This window comes from Passer domesticus, chromosome 13, assembly GCF_036417665.1.
Source record: "Passer domesticus isolate bPasDom1 chromosome 13, bPasDom1.hap1, whole genome shotgun sequence".
Classification (NCBI taxonomy): domain Eukaryota; kingdom Metazoa; phylum Chordata; class Aves; order Passeriformes; family Passeridae; genus Passer; species Passer domesticus.
In genome coordinates, this window is record NC_087486.1 from 9,951,627 (window position 1) to 9,973,540 (window position 21,914).

The following is a 21,914-nucleotide window of genomic DNA, read 5'->3' on the forward strand; positions in this document are numbered from 1 at the left end:
CATGTAAGTTCAGAATAGCAGATGCTCTATGCTCTGATGAGCTCAAAATTTGAAAACACAAGGCAGCCTTGGCATGGTGTTGGGAGTAAAATCATGTTTTTCAACAATCTCACATCAACCTATGGATTTGTGATATTTTTTAAAAGATCAAATGCATTGTTCAAATATTATTATTCCCTCAACTGCTTAATATCTTTTTAGTGTTCAAAATCACCTGGGTTGGAACTGGATGATCTATAACGTCCCTTCCATTATATGATTCCATGATCCTATGTTCCTAATAGAACACTATTTTCTTGAAAAACATTGGTGTTGCAGTGAGCATTTCTACACACACAGCCCACTAAAAACAAACTTAGCTTCTTCTCTAAGCTTCCAAGATTGAACCCCAGAGCCATTGTCCTCAGACAGCTGCTATCCCTACCATTAGAATCTGTAGCTTTCTAGCACAGGTTTAAATCACACCACAAAGCACTACCATGACTGACTGACTGGTCCCTTCATGAAACCTTCCAGATATTAACAGTTGCAGGAGTGGTGTGCTGTGTTTTGATTGCAATATTTGTTTTGAAGTACCTTTAATACTATAAAACATTTTTTAAAAAGCATGTTACCTAAAGTTAGAACACTTTTAGCCTCTGGGAATGAAAGATTCAAAATTAATCTTTATCTAGGCTAGGCCAAGTGAGCTCATGTTTTGCACTATATATTATGAAGGTCAGCTATTATTCTTTTCAGTGTCACAGTTGTAGACATTCACTGTTTCCCACATCCTCAGTGGAATAGCTTTCTAGTAGTAACAAACTGGGAGCCAGTAGAGAGTCCACAAGCAGAGGTGGCTTATTTTTACATAACATTGTTTTGATTGTCTGGAAGGTTTGTTGTAAAAATCAATAGGAACCACATGATGGGGACCTGGAGATCTAATACTTCTATTTATGTTGAGTTGGTAATTAGGAATATTATGGTAATTAAGAGAATTTAACAAGATATTTGTGTTGTTTTCCCTATGGAAGACATGTATGACTAAGAACACCCTGTGTACTATTCCTGGAGATGCTAAGCAGCTGCCTGTATTTTGTTCCATATTTCAGTTGTACTTTGAGAACTTTTCTCTGTAGTTAATGGTTTTCTCACAAAGTACATATTCACTCTTCTGTGCAAACCTAACTACTTCTCCCTGAATAAGAGCCTATTATGGCAATTAAGAGCTGCTGGTAGCCATGGAAATAATAATGTTTCTTGACCTGATGAAGGTGTTCTGCTCTCCTGCATCTCAGCTTTTGGGATAATTTACACATTCCTGATTTAGATGATGCAATGCTATTATTGCATTTTTGAAAATATGGGGCATAAATCAGTGAGAGTGGTTGCTTCATACAGAAAAAAGGCAGTTCTTGGGTGCACACACACATTACTTCTGACTGAAATCAATTCTGCTTTGCTCACCAAAGGACAGAATTTGTCTCATGCAACAACAAAAAAATCTGAGCTGACCAAGAAACAATGGGACCTGCACAAGGAGAAAAACATTGAGCATACTGTGATGTAAAAAAAAAAAAAAAGGTGAAAAGTCCATAATTTAAAGTTGCCCCAAGTCAAAATAAATAATTTAGTCATCGATTATATACAATTTCTCCTTAACATAGAACTATCTTAACATTTTTTTGTAAAAATCAGTCCATAGATCCTTATTATCTTTGCATGTGTATAGATAGATAAATACACTTATATAAAATCTCATGCCACAGTAATAATTTACTTTGATTTATCAAGATTAGCTCTTTTTAGTGTGTGTCTATGAATAGTTATCCTGTTGGACTCTTTGTACTATATGATCTGCAATAACCCCAGCAGTAAAATAAGGGTTTCCAAGTGTGACTTCTTTGGATTTACTCCCATATTCTGTATGTATAGTACAACAGCATGAAGCAGTGCCACCATGAGAATTAGCTGGAGCAATAAAGCTGAAAGCATCCTTTGCCAGTAGCCTTAAGTCACACCAGCTTTCCCTTCCCAGGATTGTCACTAATAGGCAATGACTACTTCTTAAATATTATTTAATAGCTGATTATTATTGCTAAATTATATGAATACTTTTAGCTGTGATTGGACAGAAAAACTGCTTTGCATTTCAGGTTCCTGAATGGATTTGTTTGAAAACAATTTGCCTGGCACATTTATTTAGGAAGAGCTGAAATCCACATTTCATTAACATGCTTTCTGAGTCCTTTAAATTCCCTTTTTACAAACACATCAATTACTCCAGGAAAGGCAGTGAACTTTTCTCAGATATGAGCAAAAATAATTTAAAATTTGGATGAATATAGGCTTATTTCTTTGCTTCATAGCTTCTTCAGTTTTATTTGAATAGAAGAATGTATATTGAATTAGGTAATAGAAGCTATGTTGGAAAGCCTTTGTCATTCAGCAGTTGCAGAAGAGCAATCTCAGGCAATGTGGCTTGGCTCACCCAAACTAATTTTGGGATTTAACTGAGCCACACAACTGAACCTTGGTTTTGGCATTTGCTAGCATTGCCCTCCTAAGACAGAAAAAGGCGTGTTACTACCTGAAGAAAATCATTTCCTACCCAAATGGTCATGACATAAAATGTTAGTTTTCCTGGGGTTTTTTTGCATACCAGATAAGCCAGCTCTATGGAACAGAAGTCATAGGTTAGCAAACCAGCAGCTTTGCCTGTGGAAATAGGTAAATTTCACTCCTACAGAGAGGCTCAAGCAATTAAATTTATGAGCTTTTCCACAGAAGAAGGACAACATTCATAGACTTTCTTCTGATTTTTTTCCCTACCCCACCTTGACTTCACTCAGCCCTGGACAGGCAGGATTGACTTCCATCTATCCACGGTGCTCCTGGAACTGCCAATGGATTTGCTAAATTGTGATAATAAGTTTTAGGCCGTTGGCCACATTTGTTATGAAATGAAGTAACTCTCTTCACATGAGCTGTCAGACAGAAATTACTTTTAGTCACAATCAGTCTAAATTTCAACTGGAGGCTTCAAGGTGATGGCTGTGAACTTTGTCACCTATTAAAGGCCCATGAAGCATCCAAGCTTTTCTATTTTTAGATAGAACAGGACTTCTAAACTCCTGTGCTGGAGAAAGTATTGCTTATATGTCAAAATTCTATAGCATTAAATGAAATAAATCTATATTTCTGCTGATTACCTCCATCAAAGTTGACTTAATTTCTTTAGGCCAAATTCTGTGCTCTCTTCTTTCTTCTGCTGAAAGCAATATATGCTTTAAATAAACTCTTGGGAAACTTTCTGGCCCCATGGCAGTAAAACTCAGAAAAGTGATCAAAAACTTATATATTTGTAGATTTTATTAGGCTTAAAACTACCTCTGTTCTTCTCTGTGAATGTTTAGGATTTATTAAGTACATGGCAGTCTTGTTATGCTCGTTATAACATTTCACCCTTAAACCATTAGAATATTGAGCCTATGAACTGAGGCTTTGAGTTTTTTAAGGACTATGGAAGGAGCTTGGATAGGAGGGGGAGCATCCATAAACTCTTTATCGTTGCACACACAAGGACCAACACTGTACTTTGCATTTGAATATTTCTCTTCAATGCCTTTTGCTTACACTTTGTTTTTAATCAGGCACGTTGAACGCAACCCAAAACAAGACCTTTACCTAATGCTGAGTTTAATGACCCTTTTAATACCAGCAGAGCTGTCCTCCTTCACTCCCGCTGCTGTTCCCTCGTAGCTTTGGAGCGTTAAACGTGTTATAAAAATGTCTTTTTGGTACGGTTCACAAATTAACTGAAAGGCACAGAGAAGCAGTATACTCATCCAGCATGAAATCAAAATCTAATCAATGCAGATTATGTTAGATTAGCTAAGCAAGTAAACAATTAGCCAAGTTAATGTTACCTACCATGTCCTTCAGCACTGAACAGTTAAGGAATTTGTCTTCCCAGACATGTTTAGCTCCAGCTCCTGTTTGTGACATTGCAGGTTCTTATCACCGTGTTGATAATGGAACAAATGTGCTCTCCCTCTGACCCAGTAATGGGCCAAAGAGGGCACAGGATGTTCCTGTGGAGCTGAAAAAGCCACGGGAGGAAGAGGAGCAGGGTGGGGATGGGGATTCTTGGGGCTCAGCACCAGCTGCCTGCTGTGTTTTACCCCTCCTGCCTTTGTGCCATCTTGGGGAGCTGGCTGAACCACTCTGGGCTCATTTCAGTGAGAAGATCAGGAACACGTTTGTGGGCAGGAGTAGAAGCAGCAGTGATGTGCCTTCATGAGCTCTGAGACCTTCTCTTCCCAGCCCAGGAGAACAACCATGGATTCATCAAGGATTGCACAAGGATGCTGGCTTTTCCCTTCACATTGCAACTCATATATAGTCTGCTTTTTCAAAAAAACTATGGAAACTTTACCATCTATGGCCTTTCCCCCATATTTTATAATTTGCTTCCAGGCTTACTTTAAAGGGTATTTGGTTAAAACCAGTAACATTTCCAAAGCAGCCTGCCCCTCTCTCCCTTAAGGTGCAGCAGAGGAAGAGACATCCCTGGAGTACCTTGACCCTACCCCACATGCCCTGTGCAGCTCCTGGGATGCCCAGTTAGTCCTTACTCTCCTTCCTTTACTCACCCTGTGAAACCTTACCCAGCAAATGGCCTGTTTGAAAGATGAATCCAATCCCAGGGTAATGTATTGTTTCCCTTATATTTAACTTTAGCTGATCCCTACAGTATGAATTTTTCAGCAGAAAAGTGTAATCTGTCTGGGAGATCTTGACAACAGAGTTCATAAGGACAGAGGAAACTTCTCAATCTGAAGAATTAAATGCAAACCCATGAGGATGTGTTGTGATCAGAGGTGGTTTGCAGAGAAGTCCAATCCTGCCAAGCACCACTGACTTTTTCTCCTGAGAAAGAAAAATGTTTGGCATCATCTGGACATTGACCACAACGATCCAGCTCCTTGGGGGCCTTCTGCAGGTGCACTGTCCAGCTCCTGCTGCTCTGTCATAGAAGCATGGAATGGTTTGGGCTGGAAAGAACCTTAACAATCATCTAGCCCCAGCCCCCTGCCATGAGCAGGGACACCTTCCATAGACCAGGCTGCTCCAAGCCCCATCCAACCTGGCCTTGAGCACTTCCAGGGATGGGGCAGCCACAGCTCCTCTGGGCACCCTGTGCCAGGGCCTCACCACCCTCACAGGGAAGAATTTCTTCCTAAGATTGAATCTAAACCTTTTCTCTCTGTTTAAAGCTATTCCCTTGTTCTTTCACTGCATACCTTGTAAGTCACAGCTGTAATATGGGCATCAGGAGCAAGAAACAGAAAAGAGTTTTTAGCACTCAAGTCAAAATGAGACTTCTTGTTGTGTTGCCAAGTCTACAGCTGAACCCTTTCTAAGCAGATCTTGGGGATACATGGATTTCTATTTATTCAAATGCTTGACAAATCTGGGGATCGTTGCAATTGATTGTCATATTAACAGTAGCAAGAATGTTTATCATGTGATGTGGGTCTCTGGAGACCACAATGATGCAAACAATCCAAGGAAAAATAGAGGAAAATGTTACATGCCATAACCCAATGCCAAGAGAATTCTAACACAAAAGAAAATTTTCATTAATACAGTTTTGTTTGATTCACAAATAAGACTGATTCATATAAAAGGTTTCAACTTTATCAAGTAATAGTCATAGGCTGATTTCAGAGACCTAAAAGTTTGAAAGGACTAAAAGTTTAAATCATGTTGCCTTTTAATTTTGAATTTAAAAATAAACCCTCTTTGAACAATTGAACTTGTAAGGATTTGTAAGGTGTTGTGGTTCATTAGAGAAATTTTGTATTCTCAGCACTTTTTTGTAAAGAAAAAAGGCAATCAAAAATTTTGCAATCTGCTTTAATTTTAAACCTTTAGATTACTTAAGTACTTTGATAATATAAAGAAGTCTCTGTTAGAAAAAGGGAGCAAATTAATTTCTTGGTCATTTTCCAAAATTTCTTCTAAGACCCATTTTCTTATTTTATGCTGGTCAAGGAATCCAGATTATGAGATCAGTTCAAATTTAACAAGTGTTGAAGTCCTAAAAGTGTGACTGAAGGCATATAAATGAAAAGTCATTGGGCTGAGGGAATTTGGGTTAAGGTGAATTACATGTGATTTCGGCAAGGATTTACACCATTTTTGACGCTGACTTTTCAATTAAATTAAATTAAATTAAATTTTTTTCCCTAGTTTATGCACTCCTAGGGCTTGATCCTCATTGTACTCCCTCATGCCTGTTAATTTATTTTGATGGAGTACATCTTGATTGATGGAGTTATGGAGGTGGAATGATAAACTATTCCAAATGAGCTGGGTTTGTGTGTACCTGGGAATTCATGGGCAAAAGGGTAACCACAAGTAGAGGTTTACAGGTTCTTTCTTTCTCTACACCATTTTTAGGATTGTTTTTGAGAAATAATGTGGAACAGAAAGGATCAGAGTAGCTTCTGGTCAAGAGCAGATGCCCCTTGCATCCTGAAAGTCAGAGGACTTCTGCTGGCTAGCTGCTAAGGCCCATCCAAACTCCAGCAGGTGCCTGTGAAAGTTTGTGTGCTCTGATTCACTTCAAACAATGTGTAGTGCAATGATTGTAAAGAACAAAAGCCTATCAATAATCAAGGGGTTGTGGTTAAAAAAAAATTAATGGCTCTCAATATAAAATTGGATCTCCAGGTCTTCACTCATCCACTTCAGAACTAGTTCAAAGCTATCCAAGGTAATAAAAGACATTGCTAAAATAAAAGACCTATCCAAGCTAATAAAAAACTTGACAGAGTTACTGTGTGTCATTTTCCAGGGAGCTGTAACTACTGTGTTATAGCCAGTTCATTGGGAACTAAGTACAGAGCACAAACACTGACGAAGCTTTGGAAGAGGGATGAAATATGGGTGGATCAGATACAGACACAAAAGTGCTGTGCTGGAGGTTAAAGCCATTCCAGAAGCTGAATGCCTTTGCTTCATAGAAAAGGATGTGACAATGAGTTTCATTTAAAGACTGAATTCATTTGCCACGGGAACAATGAGGTTTTGCTTTTTTAATCAAAATGCAGACAAGTAATTTCTTAGGCAAGCAAAGCTCTGAATTATGCTGGGGAAGATACAACGTGAGTAAACAGTCATTTCTGTAATATAGCTATAAAATATTATATTATACATATACATGAAATAAAGAAGTGATTGAACTTGTCATTTAATTGTATTATCAGATTTGTAGCTTGTGAAAATGTCAGGGAAAATAACACAGTACATAGGATGGGTCAATTTATTAATTGTGGGTAATTTTTGAGCCAACTCCAGTCACTGCTATTGTATTTCTTATTTATGGGTATTCATCAAGTTTCTTGGATAAATAATTTCAACCAGCACATCAGTTTTTTATGGTCTTCCTATTTTGATTGCATCCTGCTTGTCTACCAGGATCAGTGACTGTTTGTGAGGCCACACAGCATCATTTCTACCTGAATGCCTGTTACATTTCCAGAGGGAGGCTAACCTTGAATACCTGCTGAGTTTGGGCTTTTTGATGATGTGACATTTGTGGCACTCTAAGTATTTGTAATCTTTGAAAGTACAGGAGAAAAGGGGTAATTTATTAATGTGTGTTTTTCTAATTCTTGCCCATTTCCTTCCACCTCTATTACAGCTGGCTTCATTCGTTTCCTAAAGCTGAATCACAGAAAAACAGTGAGATGGAGGAACTGAGGGCCAAATCTTGGTCTAGATATCCATTTTCACTCCCACAAAAACTGGGGGGTTTTTATCAATAAGAACTTAGGACTCAAACCTATCACCTAACAAAGTGAAAATGGCAGTTGGAGCTTGAACCAAGACATCCATATGTGCTTGAAACATGTTACTGTCATTATTTTCACCAGAAAAAGCATAATGATTTGGAGGTCCCTACTCACGTGAGGAGCAACAATCACATCCCTGCTCTTGGCAAGAGTGCCTGAAACAAAGCCTCACCCACACAGATTTCCTGGACAGGCTGTTTCTGTGCAGAAATATTACAGATGTCTAGAAATAATTTGGAGGAAATTTGGTCACCTGAGATGGAGCAATCAAGTGCTGCTGGAGAAGGGCTGCATGTACTCTCCAGAAGGACTTCCAAAACTACATCCAGCATAGGTCTTGGAGCACAGAAGTTCATGGATTTTCAAAATATTTCAAGAGCAGATATACTTCTGGAAATCTTGCCACATCTGTAAGTGAATGAGAGCAAAATAGAGGAGCTAATCAGGAGCTCTTCCTTCCTTCCCAGGGGAGAAGCTTTCCACATGGAGCTACAAGCTCCCCACAAGGCTCACATCTTCCAGGGGGGCAAATTATCTCTTGTGTGAGGTGGAAAGACATTTGGGAGCATGGAGAATGGGGCTGGAAGAAAGTGGAAAGTTTTATCTACTTCACATGGGAACAATGCTGTAAAAATAGGTTTTGTCCTGGTTTTAAAAGTCTTTTATATCAAGTTTCATCAGGTTCATGCCTTGACTCCAGCATCCCTATAAAGGTAAAGACCTCTAAGCTTGGCTGTATTTCCTCTTTATGCTATGGCTTTTTTAGTTTAAAGCTCTAGTTATTTGCAGAAACTTGTTTGTAGGTTGCTTGGTAAGCCTGGAGTGAACAATTTCACTGGTTTTCAGATTTCAGTTTTGGGCTTGAAGCAGAGAGAGAGAATATTTAAATGAAGATATTAGATGGTACCCATTGCCCTGGGGAGACATGGTTGCAAAATCTTCATTAAGGCCATGTGAGAGGCAAAAGAAAGAAAAAAAAAGGATTAATTTCTTTGTGTTATTCATAGACAGGAATATATTGTCTTGAATGTTAGCTATGGGTCTTGTCCCTCGAGACCTGAACACACTGACAACGAGGAGTCTTGAGCAGGTTCTCAGCCATTAGGGAGTTACACAATGCATGGAGAAGTGAGATGAGAGCAGGGACTAGATCTGTCCCTATTCTCTTATTTCTTCCTGTTTAAAATGCATCAATATTATTTTTAAAAAAGCCAACAAAGAACAAAAAACCCCACCAAACAGAATAGTGGCAGATTTGTAATTCGTCAAAGAAAAAGTAGAAATAGATCCTGCAGCTGACACTAACTTTTTCCTTTCTTTTTCCACCAGAATCTGAGCTAATAGGAATAATAACTATTTTTTCTGCCCACTGACCCAAAAGATATGCATTCTTGTGCTAATTCACTTCTACTGGTATTGACTGCTGGTCCCCATGGGTTTGCCTTGCGGAGTCAGAAATAAATTACCCATCCAAATCAATGAAACTCATGCCTGTGGTTTACACAGATGTAGCTCTATCACCCATACACAGGTGATAAGTGCTTGCAAAGTACTTCCACACTTCATCCTTCAACCATGTTTAAGCCACTCTTGGGAGAAAGCCACTCATCAGAATCTGGTCCCCCTCAGACCATTCCTCTGCTTTGTAGCACTGCTGGGTTAGAGAAATTGAAATATCTTCAAAAACAGCATTGCTTTTGCTTCTTGCTACGGAAACAATAAGTTAATTGAGGGTTGTGCTGCTGATGTCTTGGTGACACTGAGGTTACTGCACTCCCTCAGAGCTCAAATCAAACTAAGAAAGCACAGCTACTTCACAGCCTGTGCTGTGTCTGGTACACCCTGGTTTTTAGTTAGGCTAGTACATTATTTATCAGCTGCCAGATGTAGAGAGTTCACTGACTGCAGGATTTGTGTTGTGAGTGAAAGAAGAACTAAGTCACCTCTTGGGCTGCTGCCTCTTGATTTGAGAGATCCAGCAACATTAAAATACACAGAAGAGGGATGTATGCACCAAGTTTGTGCCAATAAGTTGTGGAAGTGATTCAAGAACTCAACAGCAGCACTAGTATTATTTAAAGTCAAGTCAAGAAACCACAGGCTGAAGGGAGCTCTGTGAGAAAATTCTTGAAGATGCTGAGTTTTTATGTTGGAAATCTCTGTTGAAGCACAGGCAGCCACATGGAGCAGCATCACCCAGAACATCCACAACCACAAGACAGCAGACACAGTGTAGGTGAAATAGTTCAGACTGCATCAGCAGCTGTTGTGAGGGTGAGTATGAAATAAGAGACTTTTTACATGTATTAATCTTATTTAATACCACAGCAGCAACTGTTCATCATAATATCCTATATGTGTTTTTCAACAGAACTTCTGCTTCTAGGCACAAAAAAAGACTTTGTAGATCAGTTTTCACTACTGATTTAGGATCCAAGCCTCTGCTTGGCTCTTTTAGTTAGAAGTCATCTGGAGACTTGTTACTTTCAATAGCATCAAAATATGCATATCCCAATGTGATTGCCTGAAAGTGGTCATGGATTTAGCTGGTTATACTCACTAAGTGATGCACCTTTTTCTAGAGGCTAAAATTAAAATTTTTTTGGAAAATAATAGAACCGTAGACAAAATAATGTGGATGGCACCTGTGGAGGTCATTCAGCCCAATTTCCTGCTCAAGGCAGGGTCTGCTAGGGCAGGTTGTTCAAAGACTCATAAATTCAAATTTTAAATATCTTGAAGGAAAGATCCTACAACCTCTTTGAGACCTTATCCCTGTCTTTAACTGCCCTTGGGGTTATTTTTCCCTCCCTTTATCCACCAGATTATGCATCCTGCACCCTTGGCCATGCACATTCAGTGTGTGCCCATGGGACACTTTGCTCACCTTGCTGCCCTTGCTCTCTAGCTGCAGGTGCAGGTGATGTCCCTCCTGAGCCTTTTCCTCTAAAGGCCTTTATTCTTATGACATTCCAATGTAGCAAGCATAACTATAAAGAATTTTGGTTTATTTTAATTCACTGTACTATTTTTTCAATCTGTATTTGTAAATAGCCAAGGTAGGAAGCTGTACTTTTGACATTTCCTTTCATATAAAACTTCCATTCGCTCCGTGCAAATTCTACACTTTCAATTAATTAATTCTTAATTTTGACTTTGCTCCCATTTCAGTTCCTTCCACTCTTGAGTAACCCCCAGCAGTGTGACCCTGCCATTCCTGAAGGCAGAACATGAAACTGAAGTTTATCCAGAGGAGCTGAATAAGAGGGAGGTGGTGAAAGCTGTGTTCAGGATGCTGAAGGAAGAGGTCTCAGCCTCATGGCACAGTGGCTGTGACAGCACACAGCTCTGCACCAGTTCATGGTGCAAACAAATCCTTGGGGCTGGGCTGGGATTTCTCTCTGTTCTGCAGTGCTGCAGCTGTTGGTGCCTCCCTTAAACCAGCTTTAGTACCTCCCTGTGACTTGTAGTGCCATATTTGCATTGCAGCACAGATGTACCCAGTGTAACATCACATATACCTCTGCAAAGACAACATCTGGTCCATTAAGTGCAGTAGAAATACTGTTATTGGTTCCAGTAGGCCTGCTAGCTCATTTATTTATTTTGCATTGTTTTCTAGAGAAAATAAAAGTCACATGATTGAGTGACCTGTCTGGACTAGTGAGAGCTCCGACCCATAGGTTTGGTTGCTGAGCAATGACACGGCTGCTTGAGTGACTGTCTCAGATTTTATGCTTTCTTCCAAGTCACTATTATTCTCAGAACAGAAAACTCAAAGATCTGAAATCACCTAATAGGTTGAGGGAGACAATGCCTTATAAAAATGTCATTCCTATTGACTTTGTGGAAGATTTGATTACAATGAATTGTCAGGGAAATGATATAATACTAAACATTGACAATGTAATATCCAAGTGTAATTCTGAACAATAGGAGACAAGAGAAAAAATACATTTTCTTTTATTGCAGCAGAGGCTGCTGCTAAACGGATAACAGAGACTCAGTGTAGTAACTACTAAAAGTGATATGTTTGTATTGGAAGACTTACAATAGAATTTTGGCCAAACATGAAAAATATATAAGGAAAAAATAATTCCGTAAGCAGCTGAAACAAATCTAAAACTAATTTTTTACCCCTTAAAATATTTTATCAAAAACCTCCACAAATGAGTTGCTACATATAAGGAAAAGCAAACAAAAATCAATTGTCTATACAAGGTCTCAAGACAGATTTGCTGAAGCCGTTTAACACCTTACTTTCTCATTGGTGTGTGCTTGAGCCTTAACCATGAGGAATTTTGACTACTGGCTCAAACTATGGTCCCTAATATTCTCTGTCGTGCTTGATTATTTCCCCACTTTCTCTCTTCTCCCTTCCATTCCATCCCAGCCAGAGATTTATAACACATTGTCTCACTTCAGCTCAAGATTGTGCTTCAGACCAGCCAAATAGCTGTCCACAAGAAAGTAAAAATCTTAGTATGATTCCAACCAGAGACGTTTTATCTTTAAAATATGGCATTCTGAAGCCTGACGTCCTCTGGTTTTATTAGCTCTTCTAGAGGGATGCTTAGCTGGCAAGTGCAGCATCTGCCACCAGCTTCTCGCAGCTTTAAAGCCTCAGTGACAACTTCCCAGCCTGGGCACAAATTTTACAGGGCACAGTGTGTGCTGGTGGAGGTGTTTTGCTGTTCCCAGCATTCCAGACCCTCCAGGATCCAGCAGTGCACAGCATGCAACCCTTTCTTGAGCCAAGGGGAACTTGGTACCTTGGTCACTGCAGAGAACAGCGGATCCTGTCTGTCTCTGGGAAACCATCTTTTTTTGAGGTAAACAATCCTTTTTCGAGGTAAACCATCTTTTTCACCCCACTTCATGGGAACCAGAGGGGCCACTGTTGTGCTTCAGAGCCAATTCTTCACCTGAGCACAGCAGGTATAAACCCTGCACAGGAGCCTGTCATGTAGAGGGGACTCTGAGAGGCCAGCGACACTTATTTAACACGAGGGGAATATTTCAGCCTAAGTGGTCTCTGCTGTGTATAAAACACTCAGTACCAGTAGCATTTGCTTCTTCTCTCAGTAGTAAAATATATTTATTTGCAAAGTGGATCCTAATCTATCTCAGAACAGTGTTTTTAGTCTTTCACAGTAGCATTTATAATGATTGAAAGTGTAGGCTGGAGAGGACATCTTTCCGTAGCAATGAACGAAAATAAGAATAACTTTTCAGTATTACCATATATCAATAGCCAATTATTTTTGTAAGGATGGGTTCTGGCTGGCTGCTAATGGACTGACAATGAGATAAGTCTTCCAGGAGAGAAACCATAGTTTTAAAGATGGAGTGGCTGGCCTTTTAATTTTAAGGCATTACCAAAATCACACCTTTCACCTTTAAAAATTGTAAATGATCACAGACTTGTTCTAAATCATTTAATTGCTGTTTTAACTGAGCCTGGCTAATGCTTTGCAGGGGTTTGTCTTTCTTAGCACTGATGGTGCAGCTTAATTTCTTAATTTTTCTTGAAGAACGACAGCCTCCTTGCTTTTACTCTCCCTCCCAGCTGCTTGCTGGCCATCTGTCTGCAAAGGCAATTTTAGGAATCTGCAGACAATTCACCCTTGCTCATATGCATTTCTAGAACCTGATACACAGCACAGATATGCACAGGCGCAAAGTAAAACCTATTAAATGAGATAAAATGTGAAGATGCTTTAGAAAGCTTTTCCCAATGTCTCAGATAAAGCAGGCACCTATTTCTTGCTGTTTTTTCCTTCTGCTTATTCTTTTATCTTCACCTGTTTCATCCATCTGCCTCTTTCTCTCTGACACAGAGAGTTGTGATGACATGGATTAGGAGTCCCGGGTCTCTCTCTATCTCTGCTAGAGCTCCTTGCTTTAAACTCCCTCTTGAAAACAAGCTTGAAAGAAAAATCACCAAATGCTCTAGAATATGCACCAAGATTTGCCTATGACTTACTGTATTTGCAAAAAGCCAATGAACTTGGGAAAAATCTAACACCTCGTTATTATCCATGTTCATGGATCAAAGTCCCTTCTTGTTTTCAGATGAACACTGCCCACTGCTTTTGATGGTGTCTGGGAGAAGAGACCAACAAAATATTCAGATGAGGAAAAAAATGAGGAAAACTGGTGCCATTCCCAAAGCCTCAAGTTGGATTGATGGCCACGGGACCTGTTCTCACTGGTCCCTCCATTAGCCCTGTGTTTGGCCATGTGCCTGTGGCTCCCAGGACAATGGAGAAGGAGGGAGCTGCTCAAAATTGCCACACCAGTTTGAATTCAGGTCTCTGGGGCTATTTATTTGAACACTACACATGTTCCCTACACAGCAACAAGCCAGCTGCTCTGACAATTCCCAAGAAATAAGAAATGTGCCTTGGGTTCCTGTGACATTTTATATTCCAAACTTTGCCCAGTGGCTGATGGTTCCTTCCTCGAAGAGACATATTGATTGTGGGTACACGTAAGGGTAAGTGTGATCGTGTTCAGTATTTTGAGCTCATCATCAGTTATCCCATTCCCATTGTCATCCGATGCCCAGACACTATCAAATTGGAAGCAGTAGCGTAGAAAATTACAAACAAATCAAAAAAGACTACAGCTGTGAAATGAATCAAACCACTCTTGCTACCCTTCGTATTTCCTTCAGTATGAAACTTCTTTTACAACAAAAAATTACAATTTTTTGTATTTTGGGCTTACAGCTGTGAAAGAAGGGATGAAGCACTGCAACCCAGCACCCACCAAACATTTAGGAAAACACGACAAAGACAAAGGATGGGTCACCAAGGCCAGCACCTTGCCTAGATCTGTGCCTCAAACCCTTTTGACCACCCAAAGAACATTCCACTGCTGCAGACATTCATCCATCAGTATTCCAGCTTGTAATGATGTGGGAGAGCAGCACCCAGAGAATCCTCTTGGGTGTTTGAAGCTCTTGACCTTGGTCCTCTCCATTTGCTGTGTCTTAAACAGGGTGATGTGATTAGAAAAGTTCAAGTCCAAGCTCCTTGTCAGCTTTCCAGAGCAGCCCCTCGTTGTGGGCTTGCTATACCCCGAGAGCAGGCTCTGAATAGATGTGTGTTTGTATGAAGATGACCACATTAAATTTAAGCAGAAATAAATGGTAATCTAACTGGTACAAATACACAAGGCTGACATAATCTCTAAAGGTTTGAGGCTGCTATTAATTTTGTTCTCCTTGTTAATTTGTGAGCAAGAGGATAATGAAAAACTGGAAACTCTAAAGTTGACATAAAAGTAAGAGAAATACAGTTGGCAGGGATAATTTTATGCACTGTCAAAGTGAAAAGGCTTTGCTAAATGTACGTAGGCAAAGATACACACTGTCATCTTAATGAGTAATTAAAAGATGGACTTCTAATAATTGAATCATGACTCTTGTCACATTTATATTTGTTTAATATCTGTAGTTTTGATTGAATCTTGTTTTGAGTTCTGATCTTAATCAGGTCTGATTTAGGCTCTTGGTTCAAATAACTCAAAGTGATGAGCATGAATCTTGTTGTCCTATTACCTCCTCAGCTTGTTCCTGGTGAATACAATGTTCTTTTGAAATCTCATTATTAGATACTGCATTTAGCTAGCAAGACTGGACAAGTGAGGTAGGTAGGTGATATGCTGATGTTAAAGGTTTGCATTTTCAAAGAGGAAGTCTTCTTCTCTTCTTCTTCTGAACATCACTTGGTATATTTTGGAAGTACTTTAAAGAGCTGACATGGTCACAAGTTCCTTTGCTGGTAGAGCTCAGGGAGCCTTGGCTATTTGCATTGCTCTGTTGTGCTGGTTTTTTGTAAATCAGGAAAGAAAAGCTGTGTAAGAGATGATCATCTGTTCTTTAAACCTATTCTCCTTAAACTAACTGTCATGGTCACCCTGAAATGTGATCATATCTTCAGTGACACAGAGCTGTGCCTCACCAATCTGTTTAAAATTTCTCATCAAATTCCTGAAGTCCCATTAGTCAAAGCTAACAAGAGGTTGCACATTTCCAGCTCCTCTCTGAAATAAACAAGGCTGGGACTGGCACAAGTCTCTCCTTCTTCACAGTCCCCAGATTTGCCCACATCATATTAATCTATTGTCTCTTGCAACTTCAATTCGTCTAAACTTTCAGAGTTTTCTGGTTCTAATATCTATTTTTTTTAAGCAGAAGGAATGGGATGATGCTTAAAATCTCATTACAGTGAACAGGTTATCCTGTGTTTCAATGAAAAAAAAAAGCTTATTTCTCCCCTTCCTCTGCCTAAGAATTTTTAGGTGCTCAAGTCTGACTTTAAAACCATCCATTTTTCTCTTCTTTTTGACTACAATCATTGGGTTTTTTTGGTTTTTTCAATTCCCAGTTCAAAAGAAAGCAACGATTATTTTGCTTCAAACTCATCCAGCCCTGAAGATGAGGAATTTATCACCTTTTCATTGCCAGCCTGCGCAGTTTATTTCTCCAGTTCTCTAAGAAAGCTTTTTGCTTTGCTCAGCTTCACAAAGGTGGGTGAACCAGAGCAGGGAGACAGCTGACTCTGTCCCTGAAAAGCTCCCACAGCATCTGTTCAAAACCACCTCTTGGGATGCAGACACCCTTCCACGGGGCTGTTAAAGGTCTCAGGACAGACTGAAAGTGTTTGCAGAAGTGGGGTATGGAGCTAGAGTTGAGGGTGTGATGAGGGATGCCTCCATCTGCTTTTTATAAACAAGACTTGCAAAAGGTTGGAAACACCAAAAGGTTTTGAACCAGAATACCAGAGAAATGCACAGGACCCAAATGTGGGAGAGAAGGCACTAAAAATGCTTGTAGGAACCTACTTCTGTCAGTGGTGGGAAAGGGACATCTGGCTTGGGAACATGGACACCCTCAGCACCTGAGAGCTGATGGAAGAGCAGACTTTACTTTGTTGGGCCAAGTTGTCCAACACTTACACTGTGCAGGGCAAATTCATTCCTCATTTAGCTGTTGAGATGCTCAGGGTGCTTATTTAGAGGTTCACCAACAGGTGGGAGAGCAGGGCCAGCACTGCTGGTGCAGGACGTGGGTGAGCCCCAAGAGCTCCAGGGAGGGACCCCACAGCCCCTGATGGCACAGGGGTCCTGGCAGGCTGGTGGCACTGCCCACACCACGCTCTCCCACCAGCCTCTTGAAGAAACACAGCAGCCCCAGCCTGTGCATTGAAAACTGCATCAGATGATGTGAAATGAGCAAAATGTTCCTCCTGCTACAAAAGTGAGGTGGCAAATATCACCCAGGCAAGCTGCTGGTGGGGAAGGAACTCTGTATCCTCCAGCATGTGTGGATATAAATAAACACAGGCTGTGCAGATACTTCAGATGTCTACTAATGCATCTTGTATTTATGTCTGACTTGAAGAGATACAGAGAGATTAGTAAATACTTCAAATTGACAGCACAGACATATTTTCATAGAATAAATGTTGCTGGTAAGTGGAGAGACTTTTCTTCCTTCCCTTCAGGAAATGGGGAAGAATTGTCTGCACTGATATTATTTCCAATTTTTTTTTCTCTCAGGAAAGAAAAAAAGATCTCACTGGAGATATCATATTTGTCGCTGATTAGATTTCTGTGTTATTTTTTTAAAACTTCAGATCTCTTAAACCTATAGGGCACCTATGAAATACAGACTCATTTCTTCCAGGACACTCTGCAAAGATCTCTCTTATGTTGCCCGGGCACAATTCACAGTGGATACTCCATTTTTTAAATTGCATTTGTGATTTCTTTTTAAAATCCAAACCTTAAATCTGTAATTTCATATCATCCTAAGGAAGGAAACCACAAAATAACAAATCCCTATGAGCCTCTGTGTGTGATTTTGGAGAAAAAGCTCTATTTATTTGCAAACACTGAAAATATTTTAGTGGTATTTGATTTAACAGGCCAGAAACAAAGGTTCTGAAAAACCAACCAGTCTGATCACTTATTTCCTGCAGAGAAAATAGAAAATGAAAAATAAAACCCCCCAAATTTAGTCATGAAAGAGCCACTTCTGCAACTTTGTGATGAATTTTGTGGAATGATTTTTTACTAAGCACATTTTCTCCTGGACTTAGACCCATCTTCCCAGAGCAGCCCTTGTCTACTAGCCATGAGAGGGATCCTGTCCTTTTCATGCTGAAGCCAACAGCAAATCCAAACTAATTCTGCAGGCTGTAAGTTTCTTTACAGGAAGAAACACCCAATTTGACATGTTTTATCAGGTCTTTTGGACTGCTCCTCTCCTGTTGCTAATTCTGAGTGCTCCATCACCTTTGCCTAAACCTCCTCGCAGCTTTTGGTACAAATTTGGTACAAATACCCACATATTCTGGTTCTGTGGTCCTGCCATGCCTCCTGCTCGTGCAAACATCTCGGTTAAAAACTAGGTAAGAATTTTTTTTTTTTTTTTTGGAAATGAGACGAAGAAGATGAGAGTGAATGAATTTTAATGTTTGCCTCTCTTTATAAACACGGTTATGTGGGAATAGAAGGCACACCTCCAGAACAGCCCAGCGCCGTGCAGCGCCTGCTGTGCCAAGTCAGGGCGTCCCACCGCACACAATCCGCTGTCCCGCGATGTCTCCCCGGTTTGACGGCCACAAGGCGAGGGACCAGCGGTCCCGTGTCCCGCTCCGGGCAGCGCATCGCCCCGCAGCAGCTCTCCCAGCACGGAGCTGCCGGGGGCGGTCAGAGCGAGGGGCGGCTCGGCAGCCGCACCCCGAGGTACCACCGGCTACCCACGAGCATCCCGGTGCTCCCGACGCTCCCGCGGTTCCGGCCGGGCGCCGGGATGCTCGCAGCCGGTGTCTGTCTGTCGGTCCGTCCCCCACCCCGGGGCGGTCCCGCCGCCCGCACAGGTGCCGGGATTGGGCGGAACATGCAAATGCGGCGCTGACGTCAGGCGGCTCCGGCCCGGAGAGCAGAAATAGGGGCGGCCCGGCCCGCGCCGCGCACTGCCCGCCCGGCCCCGCCGCGCTGCGCCCGCCCCAGCGGCCCCGCTCCTGCCCAGGTGAGCGCGGCCGGAGCGCCGCGGGTTCCGCCGCGTCCCCCTCGCCGCTGCCCCGCGCTGTCCGCCCCGCGGGCGCTCACCCCGGCGGGGTAACAGGTGTGCGCCCGCCGCGGGGCCGGGAGGCGGCGGAGCGGGGCGCGACGGGCTGCGAGCGGGGACCTGCTCTGCGGTAGCTCGCGTGTCGCGCCGTGGGCGTGCGGGCCGGGCCGGGCCGGGGCGGGCGCGGTGCCGGCCCTGGCCGCGGTGCCGCAGTGCCGGCCCGGCGGGGCCCGGCGGTGGGCGCGGGGCCGGTGGTCGCGCGTGGGGCCGGGCCGGCGGTTCCCGGCGCGGCCGCTGGATGGCGCCGGGGGCCGGCGGTGGCGGCCGGGCTGGCCGGACCGAGGGCGGCGAGCGGTGCCCGGCACCCGGCCGTGCCCCCGGGAAGGGATGCCCTGCGGCTCCTCCGGCCGTCGCCTCGGAGAAAAGCTGTTTGGAGACGTGTGGTGGGGCCAGCTTTGACAACTGAGGCGAAATCTCTGCGTGGTTCAGGAGTTTCTTGGTAGTCCTGCATCCTTGTTGGATTGATGCTCCCCGGTTTTTTTCCGGAGCATTGAAGTGTCTTGGAGAATTTCAGTGAAATGAATTCTAATCAAATATAATAAGTGAAACTTAATCAAATGAAATATTTTTAAGTAGCTTTTGCTCAAATGAAAAGTCTGGTTTGTACTTAAACGTCAAAGCTGATTCCAATGAGTTCTTAATGTACCCAAACTTTAAGTATTTAACAGTGGACAGCTGACCGAATAATTATTCGCTTTCATTATGTCTTGCCAAAACTATTGCCTTTTCTGCTTAATTTTGTAGCCTAGTTCTGTAGCACTTAAGAAGAAATTATGGGTGTCGAAATTATTTTGCCAGCAATGGAAACGCTGTTTAGATAAGGCTGGAGCAATTGGAAAGGATGATGGCAGGAACTAAGGACCAGATCCTTATCTGGTTTTAATAGCGTCAGTTTGAATAGAGGTAATAGTTTATGTCCAAATGCTTTCTTTTTGCTATAGCAACAGTCAGAACTTCAGGTAATTAAGTTCAGTCTCTTTCTTATGTGAATCTTGTTGGAAATTATTGTAAGCTATTGCAAACCAGTAATTTCTCAAATAAGCTGCAGTTTAAGTAGCCCTGAAACAAAACCAATAACTGCTTTTGGCAATTTTTTTAATCTCACTGTGGTCACCGTAATTGAATTTGTAAAGCTTTTGTGTTGCGGAGGAAAACGTTGTGGGATCACTGCAGGATCTGGTTGTTGCCTGTCACAGAAATGCTTTAAACAGTTCGTGCTGTTCTCCACTCAAAAGGCCAAGATGCTTAGTCCCTGTTGTTTTTCAAGGTGACCCTTTTTGCTTGAGTAGCTCCCAAGCCTGTACCCTAAAACCTGTGCTTGTCTTTGGCTGGCATCTGCTTGCTGTTCTTCCACTGGAGACATTGCAGCTCTTTGCTTTAAATTCGAGGCTGTCCCTGTGTGTTGGTGCCAGCCCAGACCCACCTGGCCTTGGGTGTTTTGCTGTTGCCATCGTGTTTGAGCTGCTTCAGATGACAGTGCACAGCCTGGTGCTGCTGTTCTTGTGGTGTCATTCCTGCTAGAGCAGTGCCAGCTGCAAGCAAAGCTGGAAGGCTGCTCCAGCTCAGAGGAGGAAACCACAACCTTCAGGTAAACTTTTTGGCTTTGCATAATATATTCTTTATCACGAGGGCCAATATTTATTCTTTCTTTTGTGTATAACTGCTTGTTTTATGCAGACATTTCCATATGCAAGCTTTGATTTCTCTGGACAGTGATCTCCATACAAGCTCAAATCCAGCAAATTTGTCCCCCCTTTGAGCGAGGAAAGAAAATGGATAGTAAAACTTGCCTGAGCTTACAGTGGTGGTCTGGATCTATTTAATCAATTTGAGTTTTTTTGTTGACTTCAGGGAACTTTGAACCTGCAGTCTGGTAGCTGTATTGTATGGTGTAGCTGCAGACCAGGCTCTGCAAGGAGCCTTCCCTTTAGCTCAGTGTGAGGCTCAGGGTGCTGAGCTCTGGTTTAGCGTGCCAGGTGACAAGAAAATGCTGTATGACTCCAGAGTAAGCTCTCAGTTGATATTTATGGTACATATTTGTTGCTTGATTGAGGCTATTAAGATATATAATGTGTATTAATGTGTCCTCCTCTTACTGTGACTGAGAGCAATTAGTGTGCTGTCAGCATGCAATAAAAACAAGCAATTTCTAAACTGACTAAAGATGTTCTAGAAATTCTGTTTATAAAGCAACCAGAGTTTCTATCAGGTAGTTTGCTCTTTCAGTTTCATCAGTGTTACAGATCCTAATCCAAATACCTTCATGCTTTCTGTCAGTTGTTTACTAAATATACGTTAAACTAGTGATTTCCTTGTTTTGCTCCAGGATTGTAATTTCAAGCAGGATATGATTCAGAGGTCTCTAGAACTGCTGTGTTATTTGTTGTGATGGAATCAACTGAGCACACAAAATACCTCTATTAAAGGAAAAAAAAAAAACCCAAACCCTGTGAGAAACAATGTTGCTGTGCAAGAGCAATTCATAAAGTAACATGTCTTTTATTGATGTAGTGACTTTGGTTTATTAAATATTTATTTGTAGCCCCAGTAACATTACATCTGAGGTTCATAATTGGAATTTAGAAAGACTAATAAATTTTGATTTCATCCTGAATGCACTTCTTTCAGTGTGTTTACATTAGTGCCAAGAAAAGGCATTGCCTGAGCTCTGTGGGTTCTGTATGCTGTGCTCAATCTAGTGATGGGGTGTCTTTGAGCAAACAAAATACCTAAGATTGTCACTGCTGGTGTAAATTAGAAGTGATGCACCAAGGCTTGGATATAACCTGTGGCAAATACATGGCATGAAAACACTGTAAAATGAGTCTTGTCAAGACAAGGTGTGTCATGGTGAGTTAATTCAGCTTGGCTGAATTTTGCCATTAGCAGGTAACCCTCCTTGTTGATGTGTATGGCTCAAG

At 41.6% G+C, this 21,914-nt stretch overlaps 1 protein-coding gene and 1 long non-coding RNA gene across 7 annotated transcripts in view; one reads left to right on the forward strand and one right to left on the reverse strand.

The window, feature by feature from the left end:
* Positions 1-3,664: 3,664 nt before the first annotated feature.
* Positions 3,665-4,999, reverse strand: LOC135280278 (uncharacterized). 2 transcript variants are annotated; one of them, XR_010347298.1, is made up of 3 exons: positions 4,653-4,999; positions 3,916-3,977; positions 3,665-3,800 (listed from the first exon to the last, which is right to left on the reverse strand). It is a non-coding gene; the product is annotated as an uncharacterized LOC135280278 (long non-coding RNA). The 2 variants fall into 2 exon arrangements; XR_010347297.1 differs by having other exon boundaries at positions 3,916-4,084.
* A 13,387-nt stretch (positions 5,000-18,386) lies between these two features.
* FSTL4 (follistatin like 4) overlaps positions 18,387-21,914 on the forward strand; it is a 209,476-nt gene continuing 205,948 nt past the window's right edge. The window contains exon 1 of one of the 5 annotated variants that reach the window (XM_064387512.1): positions 18,387-18,894. The gene's annotated coding sequence lies outside the window, so the exon portion shown is untranslated. Of the gene's footprint in view, positions 18,991-20,474; positions 20,582-21,914 lie in introns of those variants that run through there. The other 4 variants (XM_064387509.1, XM_064387508.1, XM_064387511.1 and 1 more) reach the window with 4 other exon arrangements.